This window comes from Bison bison, unplaced genomic scaffold (genome assembly GCF_000754665.1).
Source record: "Bison bison bison isolate TAMUID 2011002044 unplaced genomic scaffold, Bison_UMD1.0 scf7180017864489, whole genome shotgun sequence".
Lineage (NCBI taxonomy): Eukaryota > Metazoa > Chordata > Mammalia > Artiodactyla > Bovidae > Bison > Bison bison.
This window is the reverse complement of record NW_011495048.1, coordinates 9,839,004-9,847,260: the sequence shown is the minus strand read 5'-3', so window position 1 is coordinate 9,847,260 and position 8,257 is coordinate 9,839,004.

Below are 8,257 nucleotides of genomic sequence, written 5' to 3'. Positions count from 1 at the left end.
GAAGGGCATATGCCACTTCTACCTAAATCCACTGACCACAGCTTGGTCGCATGTCACATCTAGCGGCAAGGAGGCTGAAAATTTTAGTGTCTATCATGGATGACCATGTGACCTGTTACATTTTAAATTAAAAATTTGAGCCTAGACCTTGGGAGATACTAAGACTTGCTGGGTTTATCTGGGTAGGCACAACAGAATGGAGCTAGGAAGTAAATGATTGTCAAGGGGAATTTAAGTAGACAGAAGGGAGCCAGTCAAGATAAGGGAGGAACTGAGTGATCTGGTCATTTTTGTTCGCGTATCTATTCACCCTAGTGTGGCTTCTGTTCTTTAAAGGAAGATAAACTCCCAGGTTCAGGGGGATGTGCCCTGGTTCTGAAGCCAGTATTTCTTGACAGGGACACTATTGGCATTTGGGACAGGCCAGTTCTTCATTGTACAGAGCTGTCCTGTACTTTGCAAGACAGTCAAAGCTCCTAACTCCCACCCACTAAATGCCAGTGACCTAGTCATAACCACATGCCTCAATAATCTTAAGGAGGTGTTACCACTCACAGTTGAGAACAACTGGTCTAAATTAATCACGGTAATCCCATCTGCTTCGCTACTGTGATTGGCTCAAGAGTGGACAGGTTTTTTAACCTTTGTTGTAAAAAAAATTTTATTTTTTTGAAGTTTAGTTGATTTACAACTTTGTGTTAGTTTCTGCGGTACCGCAAAGTGCTTCAGTTCTACATATATTAACATTCTTTTTCATTTTCTTTTCCATCATGGTTTATCATAGGATACTGAATACAGCTCCCTGTGCTCTACAGTCAGAGCTTTTTGTTTACCCATTCTATGTATAATAGTTTGCATCTGCTAATCTCAAACTCCCAATCCATTTCTCCTACATCTCCACAGGAGACCCTTTTGAGGTGATGTATCTTGATTGGGGTGGTGGCTACAGCGACATACATGTTTGTCATAACCCCATCGAACTGTACATTTAATAGGGATGCAGTTATTGTTTGCAAATTATGCATCTTTCCTGGCCTTTTCCAGCTTCTAGAGCTGCTCTCCTGTGTTCCTTGGCTCATGGCCTCTTCATCCATCTTCAAAATCAGCAGCTAGTATCGTGCTTAAACCCACTATTGTCGTCTTCTATCTCAAATCTATGTCTACCTCCCTATTTTTTTAATTAATTTATTTTTAGATGAAACAAAGATGAATATTTCTAATGCTAAAACATACAATTCATGAAGAAGATAGACATCATAAATCATTGGACACCTAACAACCTAATTTAGACCTTAGTGAATTAGCACATGGCAGTCTCCTAGTCACCGTGGTTGGTTCATTCTATTCCAATTCACAGAATGTTAAGATTTTTGTTTGATGCTTATAGACTCACTTCCTCTCAGTTCCTCTGGACATAATGACACTTGTGGGCCCAATTGCTGCTAACATCCAGCCTATAACCGCTAGGGGAATCAGTCCTAGAATGAAGCTGATGTTGAGGGTGGTACAGTAGAGAAAGAAAGAAACAGAGGCCTTAGTAATTCTGAAATGGAACCAACTCAAGGCCTTTGCCACTGCTGATGTTCAGTCCCTTGGGTCAGAAGAATACCCTTAATGTTCAAATTGGTTAGACTTGAGTTACCTGCTACTTGCAAGTGAAAATACATTAATAGAAAAGAGAAGCAAAGGAAGATTGGGCCAAGGGAGTAAAAGTCTAGGAAAGTTGTGAATGAGAGTAAAAGATGAGGTAGATAACAGACTTGGGAAGAAACCAAGGAAAACAGGAGAATGGATATCCTGAGTTTGTCTGGACATAAGATTTTATAAAAATTAATCCGTCTTTTCTTGGACTGGGGGTCGAGGGTAATCAGAACAGCTTTAGCATTGTACTAGGATAACCCAATGAGGTTTGTATTAACTCTAATGTTGAGAAGAAACTCAAGACCGATCCAAGGACACGAGCCAGTAGCTGGCAGAGGTAAGTCCTAGTGAGTCTGACTCCAGTACTCAAATCCTTTCCACTGAGTCCCCATTCCTACTTGATGCCAATCTGAAATAACCAGATCCAGCCCTCATGAATCCATTCCACACCTCAATCCAGGACGGCAGGCAAGACTGACTGGTCGGTAGGATTGTTTTCCCCCAGACAATGGATGGTCTGCCTACAGGATGTGCAGTACTATGTTTAGGGTACGAAAGCACAGATGGGTCATGGGCTAGATGGCGAGGCAAGATAGCTTAGGAAACCAACATAAGCACAAATGAAAGTAACAACCCCAGGGTGCACCGAGGAGGAGTGGCCCGAAGATTCCTGGTGAGATAAAAAGTATTGAATGTTAATTGTCAAGCCCTGAATGTTAGATTCTGTGTATCTACATTTTTTTTTTCATTTCAAAAACTTTTATTTTTTCCCATTTTACTTTATTTTTTGAATAGTTAATGCTTACACATGGTACAAATGCAAAAGTTACAAAAGGTGTACAGTGAAAAATAGATCTTTCTCTCTTCTCTGTCCCCCAGCTACCATCTCTGGAGCCAACTAATATTGACAAAATCAATCCCTGCCCTCTCTGCTCCCCAACCCACCCCCATTATAAGCTGAGGTACATAAGCTAAATTATCTTCATTCAGTAAAGATACCTTCCTAAGGTAGCAGCCTTGTAATGGACACATTTAATAAATCAGATTTACAAAAATACATGTGGTAACTATTGTCTATAATGACTTCTTGCTAGAAAGCCCCCATTGCTGATGCAAGTGGAAAACACTTGATCTTCTGTTACAGAAGCCTCTTTTAGATTTGGGCTTCTCAGGTAGCACTAGTGGTAAGGAACCCACTTGCCAAGGCAGGAGACATAAGAGATGTGGGTTTGATCCCTGAGCCGGGAAGATGCCCTGGAGGAGGGCATGGCTACCCACTCCAATATTCTTGCTGGGAGAATCCCAAGGACAGAGGAGTCTGGTGGGCTACAGTCCGTAGGGTCACAGAGAGTCAGACATGAATGAAGTGAGTCAGCATGCACACTTTTAGGCTTAAAACAGTCTCTCTTGAGAAATCACTGCACCTTTCAGGGTTTCTCCCTCATCCCAGGATTCTCCTCTCCCCATTCCCTTTCCCAAATGGTTGCCCAGGTGGAAGGCATGCTACAGGGGAGATAACAAGGAAAGAGACCATGGTGAGGAAATTGTTCTCTCTGGCCTTTGGGCTGCGTTCATTCCAGCTCCTGGCAGCCACAGTCTCCACCATGAGCATCGGTGGTAAAGGTCACATATCTTTACCTTCTTGGCCCGAGGCCAGGCCCATTACAGCCCTTTCATCCTGTCAGCCTTCACCGTCCTCCCACGGGATCTGCTGTGACCTCACACAGGCCCAGGAACTGGGAGCACTTCTCAAGGCCTCTCATTACCCAACCCTCGCATTTCTTCTTCTCTGTAGTTGGCCCAGTTCCAAAGGGAAAGCATGGTGCACAGCTCTCCTGCCTTAGGGCTCCGGTCACCCCTCATCTGGGACAACCCTGTGCTCATAACCTCTGACTCTCATAGCTTCCTGCAAGCTGCTTAAACTTTTCTCTTCCAGTCATGGGAAAATGGCTCTGACGTCACATCCTGTGTTTCTTCCTGGCACCGTCTGTGACCTGCTCAGGGGCAGTTCTCCAAGCTCTTCCTCATCTGTGTATACAAATATATATATATATTTTTTCTTTCAGCAAAGTCTGGCTTTTACAAATCAGAAGCACTTAATTTCAATCTATTGTCTTGCTATGATTTTTTTTTTTCAATCCTATTTTGAAACTCAAAGCTAAATGATGACTTACCCATTCTTGGCTGGGTTCCTTCCTCCCTGTGACTCAAAGCATGTCCTTGACTCACTGGGTGGAGGAGCCATAGAGCCAGGGTTTACTGGGAAAGCAAACACGCTGGGAGAATATCTCACAAATGTTATCTCCATGACATCAGCATAAGGTTCCCAGGGCTGAGGGGAAAGCCAGTGTCAGGGTGGTAAAAGTTACTAAGTTTTCAGTTGCTATTAGGGTACACCCATTTCATACAAAAACTTCATGGTCCTCAAGTGAACATAAAACCGAACTCCTGATTCTACCGTTTTCCACCCAGTTAGGCAGTGCGAGCCTGAGTCATTCTGGACTCTTCTCTTTCCTTTGCACTCCGTATAGAATTCATCTGCTATCCAGAACCACCAAAGGAAATGGGAGACTTTTTCTAATTGTCACAAAAGCAATGTATGGACCAGTAGCGGCCTTGCTACTGAAACCCTCCGCCCAGCTGCCAGCATGTCATTGGACTTCTCCCATTATCTCTTCCCTGGTCTCCCCACTTATGTGTTTGACCTCCTACAATCTATTCTCCAGAAAGCCAGACTTTTCTTTTTAAAATATAAGTTAGATCCCTAATTAAATATAAATTATCACTTCCCAGCTTCCCTGCTTTAAATCCTCCAGTAGCTTCCTATCACTCTTTGACCTGACTCTGCCTTCCTCTTCAGCCTCATCTCCTCTCTCCCAGGCCTTCCCTCTTACTCTGCTCCAGCCCACCTTTCTGGCCTCAAATACACCAGGTTCATTTTGACCCCAGGTCCTTTGCACTTACGGTTTCTTTGCTTGCAGAGCTCTTCCCTAGACAGTAACACTGTTGCCTCCTCCTCAGCCTTCAGATCTCAATTTAGATGTCACCAAGCAGCTGCATTCCACCCCAGGTACCATTGGCTGCTGCTGCTGCTAAGTCGCTTCAGTTGTGTCCGACTCTGTGCAACCCCATAGACGGCAGCCCACCAGGCTTCCCCGTCCCTGGGATTCTCCAGGCAAGAACACTGGAGTGGGTTGCCATTTCCTTCTCCATTTCATGAAAGTGAAAAAATAAAGTGAAGTCGCTCAGTCGTGTCCGACTCCTAGCAACTCCATGGACTACAGCCCACCAGGCCCCTCTGTCCATGGGATTTTCCAGGCAAGAGTACTGGAGTGGGTTGCCATTGGCTATATTACCCTATTTAATCTTCTTCAATAGCCCTCAGTTCCTGAAACAGTATTATTTATTTGTTTAAATGTTTATTACCTATCTGCCCTCACTTGGAATGCAACCTCCTTGGACAGGGACTTGGTTTGCCTTCTTCAGCTCTGTATTTTTGCATTAAACAATGCCTGACACATAATAAACAGTAAATATATGTGGACCGAAACCAACTAAGTTCATCCAGTGGGGAAAAGGAGAAAGACAATATTTTTAAACTCAACAAGCACTCATGGATACCTTTTTATTAGTTTACCATTTAGAAGAAGTTTACTGCTTCTAGTTTCTATGTAAGGGAATCATAAGGTTAACGTAGCTTTCTGGTGAGAAACTTGGCTGGAAGACAGAACTAGTGTCTATATATATGCTGCTGAAAAGCAGCTTTTTCAAATAATCAAGTCAGATCAAAGTATAAATTGTTAGTCTCATACAAAATTTGAATGATTGCGTGTGTGTTGCTGTATGCTTAACCTGCTACAGATCACTGCTATTTTAAGGTTCCCTGATTGCTAAAAGTTGTTTACCTGATTCCTTTCATTTTAAGTGTAGCTGAAGAGGCAGGGCTGATCAGAGGCAAGATGTAAAAAGAGAGGCAACATTAGTGGTTTTTCAGGCACACTATAAAACAATTACCCACAACCTTTAGGTATTTCTTGTACTTTTTTTTCTTTTTTCTTATACTTTCAAAATTAAAAACTAAGCTTACCTTGATATAGGCTAAAATTTGTTTTGAATAACTCATACCCTGGAAAGTCCTGAACAGTTACACGAACAGTGAAGCAGGGACTTTAAAGCTCAGCCCTGAGTGACATGTTTTAGAACAAAGATGCAAGAAAATTAGGCTTCATCTTGCTCATAATAGATGAGGTCAAACATACTTCTCCATTCCTGGTGTCACAGAGTCTGAAATTTCTATCATTAGAGCTTCATTTTTTATCCTGGAGTTCTCTTTTAAAATGCATATATTCCTGGAAATATATTAGACTAATTCATGAAGATATTGAAATTAATAAGGTCCATTTTCCTTTCAGTGGGAGAAATTATCAGCAAAAGAGCCCTGAACAAGGAGGAAAGATATATGGAGAGAGACTAGTAGCCCCAACTCTGGCTTTTCTGAACCTATACTAGGCCCAGTACAGTACAGTACTTGTTGAAGTACTTTGGCTAATAATACTGTGGGGCAAATGATTTTAAGAGTGAATATTGTAATATGAGTTACTTAATCTAAGAAAATGGATGTTTTAAACTTCAAATGTTGCTATGCAATATGAATTTTGATGAATTTTTTCCAGTTAGGGTCCCAACAGGAAACAGATGGTACAGTTAAATTAGGATAAGTTGAGAAGATTTTCTTTTCAAAGTGACTATTTGTAAGCGGGTGATGGGATATAATGAAAACCCAAGGGACAGTCTAGGAACTAGGGGTTAGAAGAAGCAGAGTGGTTGACATCCTTGGGCCTTAAGGCAGAGATTATTAGAATACAGAAATGGAGTGTTACTTGGAGCAGACCACAGTAAGAGGAGCAATGACCTTGACCAAGCCAACTAAAAGCAGCCTCACTGGGCAAATGCCTAAGGATGAATACCCTGACCTTCTCTGAACTTCTGCAAGGGCTCACCATTGGCCAGACCCAGCTGGAAGCCAAAGAGAATACATTCATACAGGGTCAGTCTCCTCGGGCAGAGAAGAAGGTGAAAAATGGTGGCAAGTGGATCTCAGAACAGTGCAGTGATATTTCCATTCACTTGACAAGAAACATTGAGAAAGAGCTATCCAACATCCCTTCCTCTTCCCGCTGCAGGCTTTCAGAGTGAAGATGTCTTAAGATGGAGGAAAGGAAAGGATGTGTTCCTAGAGTCAGCTTTGGAATTTTGATAAATATTGAATTTCTGCATCAAGACTGTGTTTATAACTTAAATTGATAGTCTATGATGCCAGAGTGCCAGAAAATTTAAGGGCCTGCCAGAATTTTCAGCCTAGAGCAGAGAAAGACTCCTTTTTCCCCTTACCACCTGACTTTACATATATGTAAAGGAAGAGTCGGGGCAAAAATAAGTATATAAACTTGCCTTTTTATTAGGTCAGAGAATTGCACTTATTCAACATACCACTTACATAATCTTTACCAACTTTCTCACGTTACATATAATGAAACTAAATTCACATGCCACCTTTCAGCAAGCCAGTGAAGTGAAAGTTGCTCAGTCATGTCTGACTCTTTGTGATCCCATGGACTATACAGCCCATGGAATTCTCCAGGCCAGAATACTGGAGTTCCTTTCCCTTCTCCAGAGGATTTTCCCAACCCAGGGATTGAACCCAGGTCTCCCTCATTGCAGCAGATTCTTTACCAGCTGAGCCACAAAGGAAGCCTATCAGCAAGCCATTTCATACCCAAAACCAAACTAGAACTATGAATGGAGACATCTATTATGTAAGCTATAGGCTTACATAAGCAATTAGCAAGGGGACAAATTTCAAACAAGGCCAAAGACATTGACTAGCTATCTTTGCTCTGTCCCTTGACTGCATACATTACCTTTAGATAGCTCAGTATAAGATGAGTGAGAAAGTCTCCCTAGCCAAGCTAGGCTTCTTGGTTCAGTGATATGTACCTCTGCTCTGAGGTTTAGATCTTAGATGTGTGATTCAGAAACTTAATTTCATCTGTTCACCGAAGAATAATCAGGCCCTGATGAACCGATACATGGTTGGGGCATAGACTTGGATTATTGTGATATTGAATGGTTTGCCTTGGACGTGAACTGAGATTATTCTGTCATATTTGAGATTGTACCGACTACTGCATTTCAGACTCTTGTTGACTATGAGGGCTACTCCATTTCTTCTAAAGGATTCTTGCCCACAGTGATATATATAATGGTCATCTGAACTAAATTTACTCGTTACCATCCAGTTTAGTTCACTGATTCCTAAGATGTCTATATTCAATCTTGTCAGCTCCTACTTGACCATGTTCAATTTACCTTGAACCATGGACCTAACATTCCAGGTTAGGGAATTACTTTGGGGTGCACTAAAAATGTAGATCCCTCATATTTTCACCAAGAGAGCCTAATGCAGTAGGTTTAAGGGAGACCCAGACAAAGATGGTTTAGCATCGAAGGCTATTTTTTTCCCCCAGTGATTGATGTCTGCTCTCTGGGAATGAAGTCTTATAAAACCGTAAAAAAAATTCATGGAAGGGAACAATAAGGGGTAAAATGTCTGAAG